General features: G+C 39.4%; 1 long non-coding RNA gene across 2 annotated transcripts in view; it reads left to right on the forward strand.

Moving 5' to 3' along the window:
• Positions 1-4315: 4315 nt before the first annotated feature.
• LOC138583138 (uncharacterized) overlaps positions 4316-21559 on the forward strand; it is a 191871-nt gene continuing 174627 nt past the window's right edge. Inside the window, exons 1-3 of one of the 2 annotated variants that reach the window (XR_011305164.1) lie at positions 4316-4381; positions 4737-4856; positions 6314-6547. This is a non-coding gene — a long non-coding RNA (uncharacterized lncRNA). The remainder of the gene's footprint in view (positions 4382-4736; positions 4857-6313; positions 6548-21559) is intronic. The other variant, XR_011305163.1, reaches the window with a different exon arrangement.

The raw sequence follows: 21559 nt of genomic DNA on the forward strand, positions 1-21559 counted from the left end.
TCCATGTTTTCCTCATGTCTTATCTCATATGCTGTTCCTCCACATATTTCCATTTTTCTTTATATCTCTCCATGGGCTCATTCAGTGGTATGTCTATGACAGGACATGCATTATGCATGTAGCACTTGGGCTTCCTACTGGTGGTGTACACTTCTACTATTTATCTGTCAGTCTCTCTCTTTTGACTCTAACTGAATTTCTTTGATCTTCTCATATTTGAGTTCTCTGCCCAGCAAGGTAGATGGTTTTTTGGTAAGGATCACTTTTTCATTGGTCTCTCTCCTTTCCTTTTTTTTGCACCAGATTTTGGACACCCGCGTAGCATAGTAAGGATTTCTTGACATGCATATTTCTGTCTTATGTATATTTCAATTGTTGATTTTGTTTTACTTGGTTTGTTCCCATATAGGGTCTTCTTTAGCACAATTCATACAAGAGTCTCTATAAGGTATTGCATTGTCCAGTCTCAGGCACAGTTTATTGATTTACTTCAGTTTCTGTAACTGTTAACGCATACATTTTGTCATATAGGAATTGTTGTGAATTAGGGTTAATCTGGCCTCCTTTGCGTAATGGTCTTATTAGCCAGTATGTTTAAGTGCAATTTTGTTTGTGTATCTTGCATTTTGTCTTATACTGAAATCTCAGCATTTGTTATGCCATAGGTTTGTCATTTTGATATCCAGCTGTTGTTAGTTATGGTTTGATCTTTTTTAACATTGTAACTTTTGCACTAGTCGCTTTACTTCTAGCACTTGGCACTTTATGGTTGCTTTTTGCACATATGCAATATATGCAGCACCTTGCACAGCATTGCACATTTTGCACCTTATTGCGTATTTGCACATAGCTGATATATTGCTGCTCTGAACCATTAATACAAACTGATTTTTCGATTCTATTTTGTACAGCTGCATATCATTTCTAACCAACAACAAATGGATAATTCCATGTCATAGCACTAGACACCTTACATATATTTCCACATATTTGTCAATACATTGATGATTCCAGTATTGCATAACAGTCACTATTTGGTCCACCTGGGCCTAGAGAGGCATACCATTCCTGTTTTTGTTTTTACAACTACCAGGTCATCATAACTGTAATGCGGTTATATAGCACCATGGAGATGCACTTCATACGGCTCTCATTTATGTATAACATTCATGTTGGATACCTTTTATCTCCCCCTTTATGGCCATTATTGCTTTTGGCATGTGTCACTTAGATATTCGGACGTCACTATGAAAGTTTGCCACTAGAGCTGCATTAGCTTACTGCTCACTAGCAGGTAATGTCTTTTGGGATATATATAGTATCAAAACAGTATAAAACTAAGGGACTTCCTTTCATATCTTGCTATATGCATTATATAGCAAAGCTATTCCACGTTTCTGAGATCCTTACAAGAAACAGAAGAAAGACCCATTCATGAGACTTTGCATGAGCTTCAAATAATACAAACAAGCCTTTCCGTCAAGGAATTGAAATCCAAATCTAAATTCATGCCACAGTTAATGCCAGATAACTTAGTGGACACCTTCTATAAAACAGTCACTAAAGAGCTAAATGACTACAATGATGCTCAATCCAAAACCGATAAAAACCAAAACATCAATACGACACCCTAACTAGTATGGAGAGAAAAGCCCTTCTCCAATTTAAGAAAGATTACAAACTGGTCATCAAAGGAGCAGATAAAGGAGGAAAAATAGTAGTAATGAATCGAGCATACTACATCGAAATGGCAATGAATCACTTAAATACACCACATTGTTACACTAAGTTAAAAACCAATCCGAAAAGGGAGATACTTTCGGAACTGAAAGAAGCTATTACAACTTGGCATAGACAAGGACTCATTACAGATGATGAAAAGTACTTCTTGGAAATTAAACAACCAACGTGACCAGCAATGTATTTTTTTACCTAAAATACACAAAGAATATGTAAGAATTCCAGAAGGAAGACCAATTCTGAGCAGAATAGGTTGGGCCACTATGAACATGGCACATTATATTGACAACATTCTAAGACCAAAGGCGATCAAAACAAAATCTTATCTAAGAGATACAACCGCTGCCATAAACAAACTGGCCAACATTGCATGGCAGCAGGATTACCATTTGGCCACTTGGGACGTACGTTCCCTATACACAACAATTAGACATGACACTGCCATAGAAACTATGGGCTATTCATTTTGGAAGGAAACAGCATCCAACTACCAATCAGTAAGCATGCTGAAAGAAATGCTTTTATTAACATTACAAAATAACATATTCACATTCAACGGCCAATTCTTCAAGCAGATCAGAGGGGTAGCTATGGGGATAAAATATGCCCCAGCCCTTGATAATTTGACAATGGAGATGTACGAAGACAAACATATTTACATAGATGAAGCTTACGAAACAAATGTGGTGCTATGGACGCGGTATATAGATGATGTACTGATTATCTGGAAAGGTGAGGAAGGAACTCTAGAAGATTTCAGACAGAGAGCAAAACAGAATACAATGGGGATAGAGTTTACAGGAAATGCAAGTAAAAATTAGATTCATTTCTTGGATTTAAAGATCTATGTAGAAGACAATCGTCTCAAAACTAAAACCTTGAGGAAAATCACTAAGGAAAACTCAACGTTATTTTCTACTAGTTGTCATTCCAACTCCGTGATCAAGAATATACCTAAGGGTGAATTTATAAGGGCCCGCAGGAATTGCTCCGACCAGAGAAGCTTTGAAGATGAATGTAAACTTTTGATCGAGAGATTTAAAACAAGAGGATATGGAAATAAAACCATAGCACAAGCAAGGGAGAATGCATCAAAATGAGTAGGGAAATCACTCTTATGATAAAACCTACAACAGTGGAGAGAAAAGAAATAAGTTTCATCACAAGCTACTGCGCTAACAATAAAGTTCTGAAGGAAGATATTGAGGAATAATTGGCACTTGTTACCACTAGACGAAAATGTGAAGAAATATATTGGAGACAAGCCAACATTAATCTACAGACGAGCCAAAACTATTAAAAACATTCTGAGCCCTTCGCTCCTTCCGGAAGTGAAAAAAGAAACCCCTATCACATGGCTTCCACCACTACCAACAGGATTTCGGAAATGTGGCACATGTTCTATGTGTAAACATGCATCAAACAATACACGGATCTTCAAAGATAAATATGGTATAACCCAGAGGATTGTTGATCATATTAACTGCAAAACCAGGTTTGTGGCATATGCAATAATTTGCCACTGTGAAAAAATCTATATGGGGAACTAAGGATTAGAATAAAGGAACACCTATCAAACATCGGAAGTCAAGACATTAATTCACCTTTAGCCCAACACTGCCTAAGAAATCATCAGCAAATGGATAAGAAATACTTGAAATTCATTGGCTTGAAAAAAGTGACTATGCGACCCAGAGGAGGGGACCATGAAATTAAACTAAGGCAAGAAGAAGCAAAATTAATTTGAAAATTTCGCACCGTGGAAAGGGGCCTGAACTCAGACCATGAGATGGCCTCATTTCTTTAATACTTAATGAAAGTACAGCTTACTGTCAATAACTAATAACATACAGCAACATGCTATTATTCACATTTTGCACTAATAACATGCAGCAATATGCCATTACTTATATTTGCACTAATAACATGGAGCAATATACTATTATTTATATTTGCATTAATAACATGCAGGAATCTGCCAGTATTTATAATTGTATCTTTGTTGGTGGCAAATTTATTATAGAAGTCAGATGTATTATCCAGATTGTGTTTCAGTTCATCACAAAGCCATGAATATCTTAACATGCCCCACGAACATTAATTCCTGGGTTCAACTTCTATTTCACATTAACATTCGATTAATATTAGTATTGAATGTTGGCAAAGTAATGTAATCCCCATGCTGAAAGTCCTTTGTTTGCCCAAAACATGGCCGCGATAGTAAAAAGAAAAGAGGGACTAGCAAGAACGTTTCAATATCCACTATGTTCCCCACACAATTAATTTTAATTGTTCATACTTAGTTAACATACAAAACGTAAATAGCAATCAAGTACCAATCGAGGAAATGTAATGATATTAAAAAACTATTTTAGGGTAACGTCCATCACCGCGATCCATTCAACAACAATATTCCATTTTTGACTCTAATTTCGAGACTTACTCAAACTATTAGTAATTAATCCAAATAAATAAAACATGTTCCACATAAGTTACTCAGTTTTATTTAAAACAGTAAATACGAATTTCGAAGAGAAAATAGAAGTAGGACTACTTAGATCGGCAACCGAGCACTTAATAATAACAGCAACATGGTGAAAAGCATACGAGAACTTTTCGGCACGGACAACGCTGTTACTAGGTAAGTGTGCCAGAGGGGCTCCCGAGGGGGATTTTTCAGCATGTGTTGATACACATGGGTACTCGTGCAGATATGAGACCCTATCAAATAATGAAACAAACTCATGAATGAGTGTAAGCACGGTAAAACTGTACGTATTTTTGAAACTAGACCACGGCTGGTACAAACAAATACTAGTTCGATCACTTAGATCGTTTTCATAAAAATTGGTATTTATACTCGTATGAAAAGAATGGAAAGTCACTTTTTAACTTGTAGAACAGAGAATTGTTCGAACAAACTCTTCAAAGTAAATAACAACAATAGATGTTATGCACGCTTACTAAAGAGCCTCATGATGTTTCTTTATTTTTAGGGATTTAACCCATGACTAAAAAGCAAGAATCATTAACTCAGACCTTATAAAATGGGGCCAAAGCCCGTGAAGTGCCTTTGATAAACTTAAAAACTATGAATACAGAACCAACAAACTTAGGTAAGAAGATAAATGAAATTATTATCTCATTTATCAGCCCATCTAGGCATACTTGCACATTTACATTATGGGAAGTAAAAAACGATTGTAATCACTAACCATGTCATTTTCTTTTTCTTTTCTGTTTGTTTTGTTTATTTCTGCTTTTTCGTTCTATTTATTCAATGTTTTCTTTTTCCAATCATCCCTAAAATTCCTACCCTTTTCCCCTCCCTCAATGGCCATCCTTATACTTGTGTTTTTTTTTAATAATTGTGTACTTTTCAATGTAATTCGCATATACCCATGGGGTCATTTAGATTTTTTGTAAATGGAATGCTAATTTTGAAAAGGTGACAAGATTAGCCCTGATTTGAATAAAACAGTGTAATCGTCGAAACACGTGTAATCACATAGGGCACACAAGGAATACATAAATCATGTTCAATTAAAAGTCAAATACTTTTAAATCAAGAGAAAAGGGGTAATTTGTCTGTTTTTCTCCAAAAAAACAAAGGCGCATGACAATATATTAAGTAACCAAAAGTGTTTTTTGTGCTGTTCCACGTGTCAACTACTGTTTGATTTTGGGGCCATCAATCCTCCATTGGTGTTTAATAAATGCTGTGCTTCTCCATGTAACATGTCTCTCTCAGATCACTTTACTCGAGAGACACCATCAGCTACACAACCACTCTTTTCCTTTTGCTTGCCATTACAAAATGTCTGTGCCTGTTTACATCAGCATTCAGCCATGCATATGCGAGACTGTTGACAATCTTGTCGTGCAACCATAGAGATGAGGATACATTTATTAGTCCCTCATTTGTTTTATGACCCTCTAATGTGAACAAGCGGTTTGTTTACCACAAAACGCGTGGTTGACTGCTAAACTTGTTTTCCACTGCACACAGATTAAAGGAAACCTTGTTGCTGTGGATATTTTGGTTGTTTTTTTCTTGTTGTGTGTTGATGCTCCTGGAGTGCTGTCTGCCCTTGTGCTTTTTTTGTACGACTCTATTACATATATATATATATATATATATATATATATATATATATATATATATAGCCACGCTAGTGGCCATGTAGTTATGGTTAAGTTGCTGTTTCACTTTTTGGCCGGCTTATAACTCTGCTCCCCCTGGACGAATCCTCACCAAACTTTGCAAGAAAAAAAGGATATGGGCCACTCTGAATTTTTTTGTAAAGTTTGGTGAGAATTTGTCCAGGGGGAGCGGAGTTATAGGGGGGGTCCCAAAAAGTCTTTTTTCCCATAGACTGAATGGGGGAAAATCTTTGCGCACGGCTACATGTGAAACCGCTGGACGGATTTTGACGAAATCTGCGGCAGGTACAGGGGATTGGTCCAGAAAGAGTGCTTTTGTAAATTTTGTCACCATACGTGCAGTACGTTTCTTTATAATTATGAAAAAGTAGGTCTGAAATAATTAGTGATATCTATGTTCGCTCCGCAGTCACACTTCCCTGTTCGGTCGATGAAGAAGAAGGGGCTGCCATCATGACCGTGTACACGCGACGTCTCTGCCCATTGGCTGCTGCGAGACGTGTTCTGCGTCAGATGGTTTGGATGCGCCCGACATCTTGAATCCGCGGAAAGTGGAGCAACAACCACCGTGCACATGCTATTTTCATTAACCTATTTTGCTGTGTCACAGAGCATTGGGAAAGGTTCAGACAGTAAGAAAATGGTGATCTATGCATTTGTTCTTCGGCCGTCATGATGTAATTTCTATGGACACCTTGTACGTACAGTAAATGTGGGGGGTAATAACAATAGCACTTCAGTCCATGTAGTGGGCAGGAAATTTTTAACACTTCAGTCCATGTAGTGGACAGGAAATTTGTAACTGTTGAAAGCACACGGGTATAGGGAGGCAACATTGAAATTGACAACATGCCGTGAACGCATTATTTTTCCCAATGGTTATTATTATATTCATTAGTACGCTGCCATGGGTGGCACATGCTACGGTGGTTGTGGCAGGGCCTACAGTCTTAACATATGGGTGATTAATGCACTTGTTCTGGGGGTCGCTCGTCATGATGTAATGTGTATGGACATCTGGTACGCACAGTACACTTATACCTACTTAATGACATATGTTCTATGGCCTCCTTGTACGCACAGAAAAGGACCGGTCCAATAAGGGCAGTATTTGAGCCCATGCACTCCATGGGGGAGTTGTTACATTTGTAAGGACACGTGTGGTGTTAGGGAACATTGAAATTGCCAACATGCCATGAATGCATTATTTTTTCTAATGGCTATCATTATAGTCATTAGTACGCCGCCATGGGTGGCACATGATACGGTGGTTGTGGCCAGGGCCTAGAGTCTTGGATGCATGGCCGTCGGCCGAAAGCCTTACTTACAAAACTGTAGGCCCTGGCCACAACCACCGCCACATGTGCCACCCATGCACACACCCGTAGTGTTGCATTTTCATTGGCAAGTTGTGAGGAGTGCGTGCAGTCTTGGGCGCATGGCCGAAGGCCATGCAACCAAGAACAAAGAGGTAAGTACTAGACTTGGAAGACACTGCACACCCATCCGATGTAAGATCTACAGACATACACCTAGGAGGGAAGCCTCTGGGCAGATGTACTGAAGGATAACACACCTATAGAATAACCCCCACTACCATACACCACCAAGGTGGTTGTGGGGAGACCCTGCACTCTTGGGTGCATGGCTAAAGCCTATGCACGCAAGACTGAAGTCATAAGCAGTGGAGTTACAAGTTCATATGGGTGTGGAGGATTGTGGTTGTTGTGTTGATGCCCTAGTGTCTTCACTTCATGGCTGTAGACGATGGTCCGAAAAGTAAATGTATAAGCAGCTAATTTACAAGGACCATGTTTTACATATGCAGCTATGGTTGTGGATAGGAACTGTACTCCTTGAAACTTGGTTGTAAGGCGTAGTTTGTAGGTTACTCACCGCAGATGAAAGGGCAGCCTACAGGCACTGCAGCATATTAGTACCATAGATTAGACGAGTTAGACGAGTAGATTCCCATGTGTAGAAAATGCCTGCCAATATACTTACTCCTACTTTGTTCAAAATCCATAAACTTTTTTTAAATTGGTTATCGTACTTGGCAGAAGTATCACTTATTCAATTTCTGTGATGAAAGAAAAAGGTGTGTTAGTGTTTGCAATTTTTCCAAATGTACCACATTGCATAATAGACAGTTAACTTTTTTTTAGACCCTCATTTTTAGTTTACAAACCAGTGTACTGAGCATTGTGCTCAGTTTCTGTGTTTGCTTTTCTAATCCTTGGGTCTGGGGAAAAAAATCCTTGTCGGATTAAAAAAAACCTTAATTTCTTATGGAACTAAGTACTTCATTTTTTTCTTTCAGTGTTTGCTTCATTTTTCTGATCAATGTTATGTTTATTGCCTTCCTGGCCATTTTTAAGAACAGTTAGATACCTGTAGGCGTATTCTAACTGTGCATTTGTTCCTACAGATTTGTGATACTCATTCATTTGTGTCGTTGACATATCCTGTTTCCTTTATCTTTCCCATTAATGTTTTCTTTGTTGCCTTCCTGCCGATTTTCAAAAACAGTTTGGTACGTATAGGCGTATTCTGCCTGTGCATTTGTTTCCAACGAACTGTGATAATCATTTATTTGTGTCATTCTTCCATCCTGTTGGGTAGTTAGATGCCTGTGGGCGTATTCTAACTGTTTGGAGTCTTTCACATACTTTGTTGATAATTTTGAAATACACATTTTTTCGTAAATTTTGGCTTCAAGAACATTTAATACACATCTGTTAGGTTAGCTGGCAACCTCTGCTTTAGAGTAATGGTGCTATCATTACGTTCAAACCATCCAGAATTCTTTTTAATGTATGCAGTGTAGTGACCTGCATTGGTTGTAGCTCCGACATGGTAGATTATTCCTACTGTTGTAAAGGTTTTCTTTCCAAGTGACACTTGACCATGTGTGAATCTAGTCAGTTTGCAGTTGTTTTTAGTGCCATCTGCATTATAACGTAGAAGCATAAGTATTATGTAGACATTATGTGATTGTATCAGTAAGGTAGAGTGATTGTCAGAATTGCAAATACTACATAATCTGCCATGGTTTGCATTTGTACAAGTTGCTAAAATGGAATGCTCTCACAATTTGGTATGGAAACATATACAAATCGCTCATTTGGGATTTTTTCCTGTATCACTTTGTACAGAGAGTGCATGTATGTTTCCACATGTACGAAATTTGGAAGATTTCATTTACAGGTATGCTTTTGTTTTTCAATACTAATAGTATGTACATTAGAAATTCTTGTGGATCTTCTTCTGAGTTCATAGTGAATCTCACTATTCCAGCAAAGTCGTCCAATTGTTGCCTTACTCCATGAACACTGTATGTGTTGTCAGGATTGCTTGTTGCATTTCTATGCAGCACTAACATTTGCAAACACAATTGGTCTGTGCTGTGCAGGTTAATATTGATAACAATTGGTGCAATTGAAATAGAATATCCATTGCTACATTTGCATAGCAACTTACCCCACTTTCATTTGTAAATTTGAATGGGCCAGCAAGTTCTGTATCTGAGTGCATTTTTCGGTTTTTCTGTTGCTTCTTTGCCGACGTGCCTGGTTTACATTCCCTAACAGGTTCTTCTATGTTTGCGGCAATTGATGAAACTTTAGCTTCTTTTCTTTTTTTGCGGAATTTCCTGTTGCATTCTGCTGCATTTCCGTTTAATTTACTTTTCTTTTACCACATTTCACTTCATCTGGAACAGGGTATTGTTCCAGATGAGGGGTGTACAGTGAACGCAATCTATTGTATTCTAGAATGCAAGGAATATCAGCTTTGACTTTACTTGAATCAAAGTTTATTAGCAATAGACCGTCAAGTGTACATAAGCGTGATAATGCTACGTAGCTCATGCCTTCCTTCAGCACTGTCTTTCCTATATCTATCAATGCTTTCTCTAGGAAAAGACCTTGGGATTTATGAATGGTAACTGCATATGCAAGAGTTAGAGAAAATTGCTCTCTACGTACATACATGTCTTCGAAGAGATGAAATCGAGCCATTGAGCGCCCTATCCTTTTCACTTCTGAAACTTTATCAAAGCGAATATTTACAAACTGAATGTTGCTATCACGTGGGTATGATTGAAAGCCAACAACTGTGCCCAGTGCTCCATTAACTAGCCCTTGCTCTACGTCAAGGATACATTTAAGCATTACTCTACAATTTAATGATAATTTCAATATTTTTTCCAACCCAACTGTGTTGGAGATTGAATTTTCTAAACTATTTAGTCTTGTTGTGGCTAGCTCACACATGGGTACTGTCAAACCATGTACGTCTAGTTTGTCTGTGGTGCTATTTTCTATTATTGCTTGCATTTCTTTCTTTAACATTTAATTTGAAACAGCTTGCAAGAGTTGGCATTAAGGCCATACAATTGACATTTGTGTGCGCTATTTGTTCCATAACATCGGTTGCAAATGCATTATCGCCATAAAGTGCATGTATATGCCGCTCTTTCAATACAGCTTGTGCTTCTTGCGATAATACACCAACTCTAATACCTTTAAAGATGTTGGCATAAGTGAGATCTGCAGATTGCCGCATGTTCTCAGTTGATTCTCTGTACTGGAAATGTTGCCAAAGGTTAACATTACCTATGCTGCCAACAGTTTTCCGGCAGAGTTTGTGGCCTAAGGTTTCAAAAATTGGTTCACCTTTCACTGCTGTCAATTGTAGAAGATCTCCGAAAACGATAATGTGTTTCCCTGCAAAGAGGTCTTCGTTATTACCTTTAAGTTCTTCTTGCAATCTGAGATGAATGAAAGCCAACATTAGATTGGAGACCATACGCACTTCATCTATTAGTAGCATTTTCATTTGTTTCAATACTCTACATAATTCCATTGCAGCTTCTGCAGAAAGTTTGTATTAGTCTAATTTATTTTGACGCTCTACTGGAAGCAGTAGTAATCGGTGTAAAGTCACACCAACTATGTTGTAGGCAGCTAAACCTGTGGGGGCTGTTACAACAGCTGACAGTTTGTTGTTTGCCAATTGTTGAAGGAACTTGCTGATAATTTTGATTAAGAATGTTTTCCCTGATCCAGCTTCACCACTGACGTACAGCAGTATAGGTTTGTAATTTTGGCAGGTACATTCTTTGTTTTCGTGTTGTACGCCATGCACAATTTGTTTTGTTACGTCTTCAAAAATGGTGCGCTGATCGTTGTTAAGTTTTACTTGTTGTACAGCTAAGTCTTCTGTATCTTCTTGATACTGATACATGGTGTTTTCTACTTCTGCCATAGCAACTTCAGCCTCATTTGCTATTAGTGGTTGTCCTAATGGTTCTTGACTTCCTGTTTCAGAAGGTTGACTACTGTCAGAAGAGTCTTTATCTAGTTCGGCCTGAATTTCCTCTTCCTGTTGCTGCTCATTGTGTAACATTGTTTTGTACTGCGTAAAGTTCACATCGGTCATTTGCTTTGAAAGCATTTTCATAGCACTCATAATTATCTAGTATGTCTTACTCTTTTCTCCATGGTTTGAAAAGTTGTAACAGAGACATGTAATATAGTTCTTTCTGTTGAGGAGTTTTTAATGACAATTTCACATGATTAATTAAGCTTTGATTGTTAAGTTTCACTAAGCTCCCTTCACAATTGGTCACTCTATATCAATGTTTGCTTTCATCGAGTTTTCAATTATTTTTGTATGCAAAGTTTTGAGCTTTGTGGTATAGACACATGCTTTCCAAAGTGGTACTCCTGTTTGGATAGTATGTGTCCAGTAAATTGTTTTTTAGAATGTCTTGGCTGTCGGGATCATTTCTGGCAATTGTTTCTATGTGCTCATATGATTTTAACACTTTTTTTCTAGATTTAGCAGGACCAAGACGGAGCCATACTATGTTGTCTGATTTTCCATACAAAGCAGTGCCCGTTAAACGATCTGCTGCTTCATAGGCCCCACATTCTCTAGGAGAGAGCCTTTTTCTCCCTAGGCTGTATAATTTCTGTGATAATGTTTTGTCTGATGCTACGTCATCTAAGAAGTCTTGAAGCTCTGTTTTTTCTGCTTTTGTTAAGTAGGCTGTAACATATCGTGCAACAGCAGTGGAATTGTCTGCAATGTACTGCACACCTATGTTTGCATTCCATAATAGGGCAATGATTGCATTGTAATCATTGATATATTTTGATTCTTCCCTTCTTCTTATGTAATACGTGTTTTAGGTGATTTACCTTTAACACTATGTCGAACTGAAGACATTGGCCCTCATTACGACCCTGGCGGAAAGGGGTTTACGCCGGCGTAACCCATGGCGTACCTTTCCGCCCGACTACGAGTTCCCGTAGCGCCATGGTGATTTTTACGCCTGCTTTTTGCAGGCGGAAAAATCCATGGCGCTACGGGACTTGTCGTTAATTACGCCACCGTAGTTTACGGTGGCGTAATTAATGCCTTCCCCACTCCCATTATACCCTATGGGGCAAAAATAGGAATGGGGAAGGGTAAATGGGGATTGGGGACTTACCGCCCCGCCAAGGTCGGAATGGGGCGGTAAGTCCGCCAACCCCCATGGCGGAGTTGGCAGCTTTGCGCCATGGACCATGGTGCAAATTGCACCATGGTTCTCCGCCAGGGTCGTAATGAGGCCCATTAAGTTGTTTACTTCACCTGTTCCTGTAACTGGTCTAGGGAAACCATAGCGGCATTTGGTGTAGTATTTATCTTTGTTTTTGTATTTACGGTGACAATATTTGCCACATTTGTGTCTTTGAAATTGTAAAATCTGCCCATGCAGCTCACTATGTGTCTGTTGTGAAGGGATTTCACATGTGACATATTTTTGGATAAACTGCAAAACAGTGCTATCACTCTCATATCCAAATTTCGGTGCAACTTTGAACCATAACAGCATGTGAATATGTGGTGCTCCTCTCGCTTGATATTCTTTTCTCCAAAAGAAGTGTTGCACTTCTCCAAGGGGAGGAACAGTTTTATTGCAAATAAAGTGTAGCATTGCAATGAAACGATGATGGAAATATCTTGAGACATTAACTGGATCTAGAGAGCAAAGTTCTCCAGGTGTTAATATATCTATGTTGTTTTGTTGCTGTTTGCTATGCGTCGGAACTCATGTAAATCTTCCCATGCATTCTGCACAATTTAGCATAACAAACCAAGTTGGCGGTTCAAGGTTTGTGATCATGCAACGCACGTCTCTGTGCCGTCTAAACCAGTATTGCTTTGTACCACGCATGTTTGCAAACAAATTTGTTATACTTGATTGTAAAACCTCATCTTTTTCTTGTACTTTTTGTATTAACTGCGTAGCTGACATATTTTGAAAGTGCATTCCAGATTTAAGAAAGTGTGCAACTCCATAACATAGGCCCTCATTACAACACTGGCGGTAACCCATGGTGCTATTAGCACCATGGTTGCTGCCGGTGTTGTAACGAGTCCGCCAATGTTCAATGGGGAATTACCACCCCATTCCAAGGTTGACAGGGAGGTAATTCCCCATTGAAAATTGGCCCTTCCCCATTCCCATTTTTGCCCTATAGGGCTCAATAGGACTGGGGAAGGCGGTAATTACGGTACCGCAAATTGCTGTACCGTAATTACCTAGAAGGTCCCTTTGCGGGTCCCTACTTTAACGGCTGGTCCAGACCAGCCGTTCAGGTCGGGGCTCGCAAAGGGACCTCGTAATTAGGCGCTAAGGGGTTAACGGCACCGCAGCCTTTTGCGCCGCCGTTAACCCCTTAGCGCAAGGCTCGTAATGACCCCCATAGTGTTGCTAATTCACTTTCATAGAGGAAGTGGAATATCTATTCCACATTTTGTCTAAATCTGGGATCTTGCGAATACATTCGTAATGAGCGGTATTCTGGTGCCCCAATCTGAGTGGGTCTATCATCGAATCTCCCACCTTTGCCAGTAGGAAATAGCAGTGGAAAAGCACATGCTTCTATACTTTTTTCCCAAATATTCATTGGTGACCCTTTGGTTTGTCGCATTTGGTAAGTTTCTAGTACATCATCTATGCTTTCATTGGAATGCAATGGATGAATTGTGTAATGGTCCAAAAGAGTGGATACTGTAGCTGGATCCAGAAGTTCGAATTGTCCAGTTTCTGATGGCTCTTGAATTATTTCAGTTGTTTGCCTTAAGCTTTCATCAATATTTATTTCCTTGTAGTACTCATTGTTGTCTTTTAGATATTGCAATGCTTGTCTAACTTTGTTTAAGTCCACCAATTGTTGCCAATTTCTTTTGCCCTTTGTTGGTACTCCATTTACCAAGACTATTGAAGAATGCTCTATTGAACGTTCCACTCCTAGAGTGTGCACATTTTCCGTTAGATCTAATGACAAGTAAACTACTTTGCCACGAATGCCTTACACCAATTCAGAGGAAGGTAAATTTGCTGTTTTTGGATGAAGGCGTATAATTGCTTGAAATGGGTGAACTGTTTGAATTATTATGCTCTCATACAAATTGAGCTGTTGCAGGATTTTTGGTAATGGAAACAATTCCAAATTATTTGTAATTGCACGTGAAGGAGTGTGGTTGTTGTCTAATTTTGCAGTACAGTAACTGCAACATATTAGCCGTTCAGTTATTTCATATTTGCTTTCAACTAAAAGATACACAACTAATTCAAACCATTTAGAGTCTTCATTGTTTTCTATTTTGTATGCTATGTCCACATTTTTTGTGTTCCTTTTGTAAAACGATCTGCGGCAACATACACACACATGGTTTGGTACTTCAGCCGAGGACCTTTTAAATTTTAGTATTTCTTTTCTGTATGTGTGTAATAGAAGGTTGCTATGTGCAGAATTTTCGCTACTATGCTCTAAAACTGTTGCATTTTCTACGTGGCTCTCACTTCCAAAATACTTTTTTCTGAATACTTTCCATTTCTTCTTGTAAGTATTTGGGTGTACCATGCAGAAGAGTGGTATTTAAATTGCCTAATTCTGAAGCTGGACTTTTTGCATAGTATATTTCATACACTAAATTTCTTACTTTGGAATGATGTACTGATATTCTTTTGATATCATGGAAGGTACTTTTGCAAATAGGCCCAGAAATGCAGGCTAATGAATGTACTTTTAGTCCTGTGTCTTTCCGCACTACACAAATATCCATATTTTGCAGCACTTCATTTTACTTTTGTCTTTACCTTTTACATATTGATTGAGGAACTGACGTAAAGATTTGAAAGCTTTGTTTGGAATGGCACACATTGATGTGCACGGCCATTTGTATACTGGATGGTGTGGTTCTGCTGAATAGAGAGGTAATTCTGAGTTTTCAGAAGATAGTTTTGTAAGCAGTGTTTCTTGTTCCATGATGGCAGTATTGATTTTCTCATACCCTCCTCCACTGCTATGGATGGCAATTGTGTTTGTTTGATTTTGTTTGTATGCTTCTTCATTAAAATATGGCTCTGTGGTTGTTGTGTGACTCCATTCACCACCACAAACATGCAAAAAACTATTTTTGTTCACATTCCGTTTATTGCTGAGTTTCATTTGTAGTTTGGTACTTAGTCTTGTTAGTGCTTTCATCCTATTTAACACTAATATGAACAACTTCCTTTTGAGAAGGATTGCACTGTCCACGAGTGCTTGTAGAATTAACTTTCTACGGTAGGTTTTAAGGGGTGAGGATGATTTTGGTCCTCTTCTTAGTAGATTCTGAAGGACTCCGTGACGAAACATTTTTGCTGAAATACTTTTTTTCCTATGGGTTCTTCTTACACTATCAGGATTTAGGAACATTGTTAACTGTACTGGCAGCCGTTTTTCTGACAACATTTCTGTGTTTTGTGACACTTTTTGTTGGAGGAGGTACAGTTTCGGTAGTTGAGACTTCTTTTATTATGTTACCCAACTGCATTTGGTGGTTTGTATCAAAATTCTCCACTAACTGTACAACAGGTGGATGCTTGCATTGGGCACCTTTATTTTTATTTGCTCTAATTCTGCGTTCCTTTCTACAGAGCTGTTTTTTGGTAGTCATTCTTTGGTGTCTGTTGAGAAAAAAAAGTATACTTTGGTCTGTTGTGCAATGTATGTGTGCTGTGTGCATGTGTGCATAGGTGTGATGGGGAAGCTCTTTGGCATGGTGGGTCAACGTACAGTGACCTCTAACTATCATTTGGTAAGGCTAATTTACTGTTTGTATACTAATAGGCTGTGCTTTAGATGAGAGTACAAAGTGCTCAACTTGTGACGAGAGCCATTATTAATAACCGAAATGCCAAAAACTTGCTACCTCAACTTATTTTCACAATCTAATCTTCTATGGTTTTCCCATGTTATTTCAGTACCAAACACACAGGGATTTGTCAGCCATTCCACCTGTTATTCTTTGTTCAATAAATGGATATTTGTAGGTTGAATGGTTTACAAATGAATGCTTGCTTTGGTGCCCAAATAAAACAAATAACCCACGCAGCCTCTTTAGGGAGCAGTTACAATATGAAGGTTGTACTGTACTTACTTTTTTGTGCAAGATGACCAGGTTTCTTCAAATGTGTCATCTGCAGTGTAGATGCTGTTGATTCTCAGGAGAGTAGTCTTCACTGTGAATTAAAAAAACAATATCAATGGCTTTGTGTGTTTGCAGCGGTCATGATACTGCAGACTTTACTTGTGCTTCTTTCGTCAGAGGATTTAACTTTCATATTTCAACCCAGTCCACGTGCACATTTCACTTCACTCTGTGCAGTCTTTGCATACTACTTTCAGTATGGCACTTGAAAGTCCTTCAAAATAACTAAATTTTCTAAGGGTTTGCAAATGCCTTGTTCTTTACAAAGTGTAGTATGCATAGAAGAGAGGTTTGTAAGCGATAGGGAAAAGTACTAGATGGGCAAACATTTTGTACTTGTTAATGAAAAGCACGATGTCCAAAAATCGGGAGACCCTCCGAAGGACATGTCAGCACTACAATCGGGAGCGCCTACTATTCTCATACGATCACATTGCAAGTAGCATTACTATAGGCAGTACAGAGTACAGAACTCCGACATTTTCACATACAAAATTGAGGTCTGCCCTAAATTATACTTCTCAACTCACACGCTTTTGGCGGGTGTCACCCGCCTTGTAAAGGGCAGACTCACCCGCCAAGCCTCCTGCAGAGCCATTCATTCCAATGGGCGTCTCACCCGCCAAAAACAAAATCGGCTGATTTCACCCGCCTTTAAGACAAAAATGGTTGAGAGCTATGCCTAAATAGGCATGCTTGCAACATATGTACAGGTTATTCAGAAGACAGTAAGCAGTCATGCGATTTGTTAATGACAAATCGGCAATCTTGCACTTTAAAAGGGGGAGCGTTGTTATGTGTTCCCTATGGAAATTTACCAGAATTATTTTGTCTATTTAAAATCACAAGGCTTCGACATGTACTCTGATTAAAATGTACATACCTGTACTCGATACTGATGCATGTGGACATGCATGGAGCTGTACGTAGAAATTCTCAATCCTTGCACAGTAGCTTGTGAAGTAGGTGCTTTGCAATGGTATGCGATTTCCATTAAGACTCATCAACAGTAATTTTGAAGTGCGCAATGTTGATGACAGAGTTAAAATTAGCGATGTTCTATGTGATTGGTGGATGATTGTGCGCCCGCTTAGTTGTGTCCAATGAGGGACTCACTTTGGTACCACTGTAGAAAGGGTAGAAGGACTGGGTAAGAATTACGTGCCGCACATAGGCAACGCTTGTCCGCTGGTAGGGCGTGTCACATACGGGTTTCTATAGCAAATCCTGCATGGAAAGACGACTGTAGGCATCAGCCAATCAGATGTTCACATTACTCTTTTGTGTTGAAAGACGGTGCACACACTGAAAATGGCAGAGGTGGAGAGGGTCAGGGTTCTGCTGCTTGGAGACATTTTTGTGCAAGGCTGAAAACACTATGCCGAGAGTAGGCATGTGGCACATCATTTCGACGTGCGAGGAGTTTAGGTGGTGTGGAGCGGTGACACTGATGCCAATGCTGCGGCAATTCTGCAAGTTTACAGAGACATGCGTAGAATGACCACTCCCCACATGGTCATTTTGCACTACGGTGCTTGCCACTTGGGATACCTGACTTCACGTACTTTGTTGGCAGATTTGGCACAGTTGGTTGAAGCACTCATGACCATCTTCCCAACATCGAAAGTAATTTTTTCTGCTTTACTCCCGAGAGTACAATGGAACAACACTTCTGTTTTCTGTCTAGATCAAAGCATGGGGAGGTGCATCATCAATCGCGGCATGCATGCATTCATGCTACGCGTTGGTATGTTTTTTTGCAGCCACGAAAACATTGCTCCAAGCAATGCAAATTACTTTGAAGGAGATGGTGTTGCGCTATCCTCTTTCGGAAATGCGATGTTCTTTTGGAACATAAGGCTTGCTTTAGAGAAGGTTCTGTAATGTTTGCAAGAGTAAACAAGGACAAAAAATACAAAAAAATACATAAAATACCACATGTCTGTACGATATGTGGCCAAAGAAAAAAAAACGACTCTTTTCAGAGCCTACCTTAAAGGGGAATAGTACTTTAATGTACCGTCGTCACGCTCTGATCCTGTACATGTCCGCGAACATGGCGGTAGTTAGCAGCCAGCACATATCACCACCGGGGATTGAAGGGTGGAGCCGCATGTAAATAAGAATGAGCGTAGTTAGGGATTGGTCCATAAAGTTCAGTAGGTGTGCTCTGACCGACGTACTTAAGTAAGACCGTCTTCTCCCTCACAGGACACCACACAGCCATGGCTTTCCATGCTCGAAAACAGATTATATGGATTGTGGGAGACTCATGGATACATTGGTTGAAGGTGCATGCAGAAAGCTGCAGTATATATATATATATATATATATATATATATATGATTCACAAACTGTGTTTCTATGAACCAATTGGCTCTCAAATTGCATACCATGCACATGTCCTTAGGCCAATCCGTTTGCAGATTTTTTGTACCCGCGAATGGTGATTCGAATAGAAAAGAGTCTGCTTTTATTCTTTTTATGTTCAGTGGCAATTTTATTGTTGATTAGAAAAAAAAGAGTTGCACAAATGTTATATGTATGTTTTTCCTTATATTAATATTCCGATGAACTGCAACTTGAGAATCGAATATCAAATTTTAGTGCTGTGCACATTGTGGTTTGAATCGCGAAGATAAGCCAAATAGTGTATTTCTTCGGTTTTTATTTCACATTTTTAAAATAATGCAATTATCAATGTTCTTTGTAGTGTTTACATTCTCCCTTCACTTTTGTAGATCTCAATGTAAGTATTATATTTGAAAGAAAAATGTTCATATGTATTGGTATTCCTTAAAAGGAGTTCTGTGTTTATAATATGTAAGGTATATGTGTATACCAACTCAGTCTTCCTCGCCGCAGTCCACCACTAAACATGTCTCGCTATTCCTCACTACCATGCCCAAGTACCCCACTGTACTCTAACCTTGTTACAATTCCTAACTACCCTCTTCACTCTTCTTTGTCACAGTTCCCAGCTAGACAAAGTTAGTCTTCCTCTTTACAGTCTCCAAATAGCCTCACCTCGACCCGTCCTTGTCACAGCACACGATTACTAATCCCTTCCTATCAAGTTGACACAAAAATAAGAAATACTTGATAAACCCGATGTTGTGTCACTCAAGAATAGATATTATTAACAAATGATATGACATCCGGTATGTTATCAGAAAAAAAGACAGAATTGATGGTGGTGGGAGGTATAGCAAAACCCTTGAACTTCAGCGAAAAAACTTTAGTTAAGGGACAGTTCATGTAAATATGATCCTTCCAAAAGAAATCTTGGAATTCAGTAAAAAAAACTTTAGTTGAAGTTACGTTAAGGTACCAATTTTCAGCCACAAAACCGTGAAATTCATCTGGTGCTGGAAGGTACGCCACCTTAACTATGAGCTCCTCATTGTGCAGCCTGTAAGCCCTCTAATGACATCATAAATGACAGCACTGAAGATGTCACATATGACATCACTTAATGCATCATGAGTGACATCACTGGCACAGCCAATCACATGGGTGAATTCAGGTGTAAAAACAAACCCTGTGATATGGTGAAGTGTCTGTGTATGGTGCCCGCACATTTACATTTCCCAGTACGTCGCACTTGAGATTGAGCTGCTTGTGTGTTTGAAGGTATCGATGAGGATAATAGAGAGATCCATTAGTAGACAATTTAGAAGGATGTTGAGGTCACGTAGTAAGATATTAATGGGGTTGGAGATTTGTATAAGAAAAGGGAAAGGAGTTGATGAACGGTGGAGCAAGATTATTGTATGGCAGAAGAAGGGCAGAGTTATTGAACTTACTATTCATAAGGCCAATATCCACAACACTCTGGCTGGTTGGAGACATTAGCATAACAAGGGAATGGTAAGAGGCAAGTGTAGCTGCCTCCATAGCAGTGATACATGTTTCTGTGATGGCTGTGGTAATTAGTTGTGGCTCTTGAGAATCAAAGTCATCCATGTGAAAGTATGCCTTTTTGTAGTGAGGGTTTTTGTTTTAGAGCCTACGGGTGAGAGTGGTGGGAGAAGGACAGGAAAGAGGGAAGAGTTTCCAAAAGGAAGGTTGGTGGGGGTAAATGAGACTGGATAGAGAGAAGTTGGCAACATGATCTTTGTGGGGGGCCATGAAACAGGGTATTGTGATGAATAAGTAAACTGGGAGGATGTGGAGATGTGCCATGGCAGTGCCAGGTAGGCTTTGCAGCCCCATCAGACCTGATTCAGCACTTTCAAACAAGGTGTAAATGATGGGGCATCTACAACCAGAGGCACTTAAAATAAGTAGTAGTCAATAATAGCTGGAGAGTGACGCTGTGGAGACATGGCATAGCAGAGCATGATGGTGAGCCGGGAGAAATCAAGCAGAGGTTAGAGACATTGTTTCATTAGGTCAGCCAATTTTCAGGGGGCGAGGGCCATTAGCACAGCAGCAGCAATCTTTGAACACTTTGTCCATGTGGCACACCATGTTGCACTGCTCCGCAGTACTAAGGACCGTAAGTAAGGTTTGCTGAGTCAATTAGGTGGGGGAGGGAAGGAGAGAGGTGCATGCCACAGGATAATGACCTGATTGCTGAAACGCATGCTGCAGATTCCCTTGGTTTCTCTACAGCCTCTTGTGCCCTAAGTAGAGCTTATTGAGTCAGTTGGGCAGTGATGATGTGACACACGATGGAAGCCTGTTAGCCATTTGGCACTCTATCAAGTTAACTAGTGGTGTAAAAATGGGTCACTCTCCAAGCTGGGATGGCATGCATCTGCGTAGGGAGTGGGGAGCCAAAGCTAAATGCTCAATCCCTCATTAGAGGTCATCTGCAACATGCGTCAGCGAACAGCCATTTTCAAAATCTTTCACTCTCGTGGCATCGATCAGGAGATAGCATGTGATTTTCTTAATGGCTATATGGGAAATAACCCAATGTTTCTAATAATTGAGGTTCTGGGAGGAATCACAGTTTTGGTTTTAAAGAATAGCACACGCCATATATGAAAACATTCTTTGGAAACAGGGACAGGCAGAAGCTATGTGCAGCCTTCGCAATGATAGTGGGCTGCATCTTCTATCAGTATAATTATAATTATGAGGTTGGCAGTATTTCGGCTGACAATAGCTC

The sequence above is a fragment of the Ambystoma mexicanum genome, chromosome 3q, assembly GCF_040938575.1.
Source record: "Ambystoma mexicanum isolate Mex_15411 chromosome 3q, UKY_AmexF1_1, whole genome shotgun sequence".
NCBI classification, from domain to species: domain Eukaryota; kingdom Metazoa; phylum Chordata; class Amphibia; order Caudata; family Ambystomatidae; genus Ambystoma; species Ambystoma mexicanum.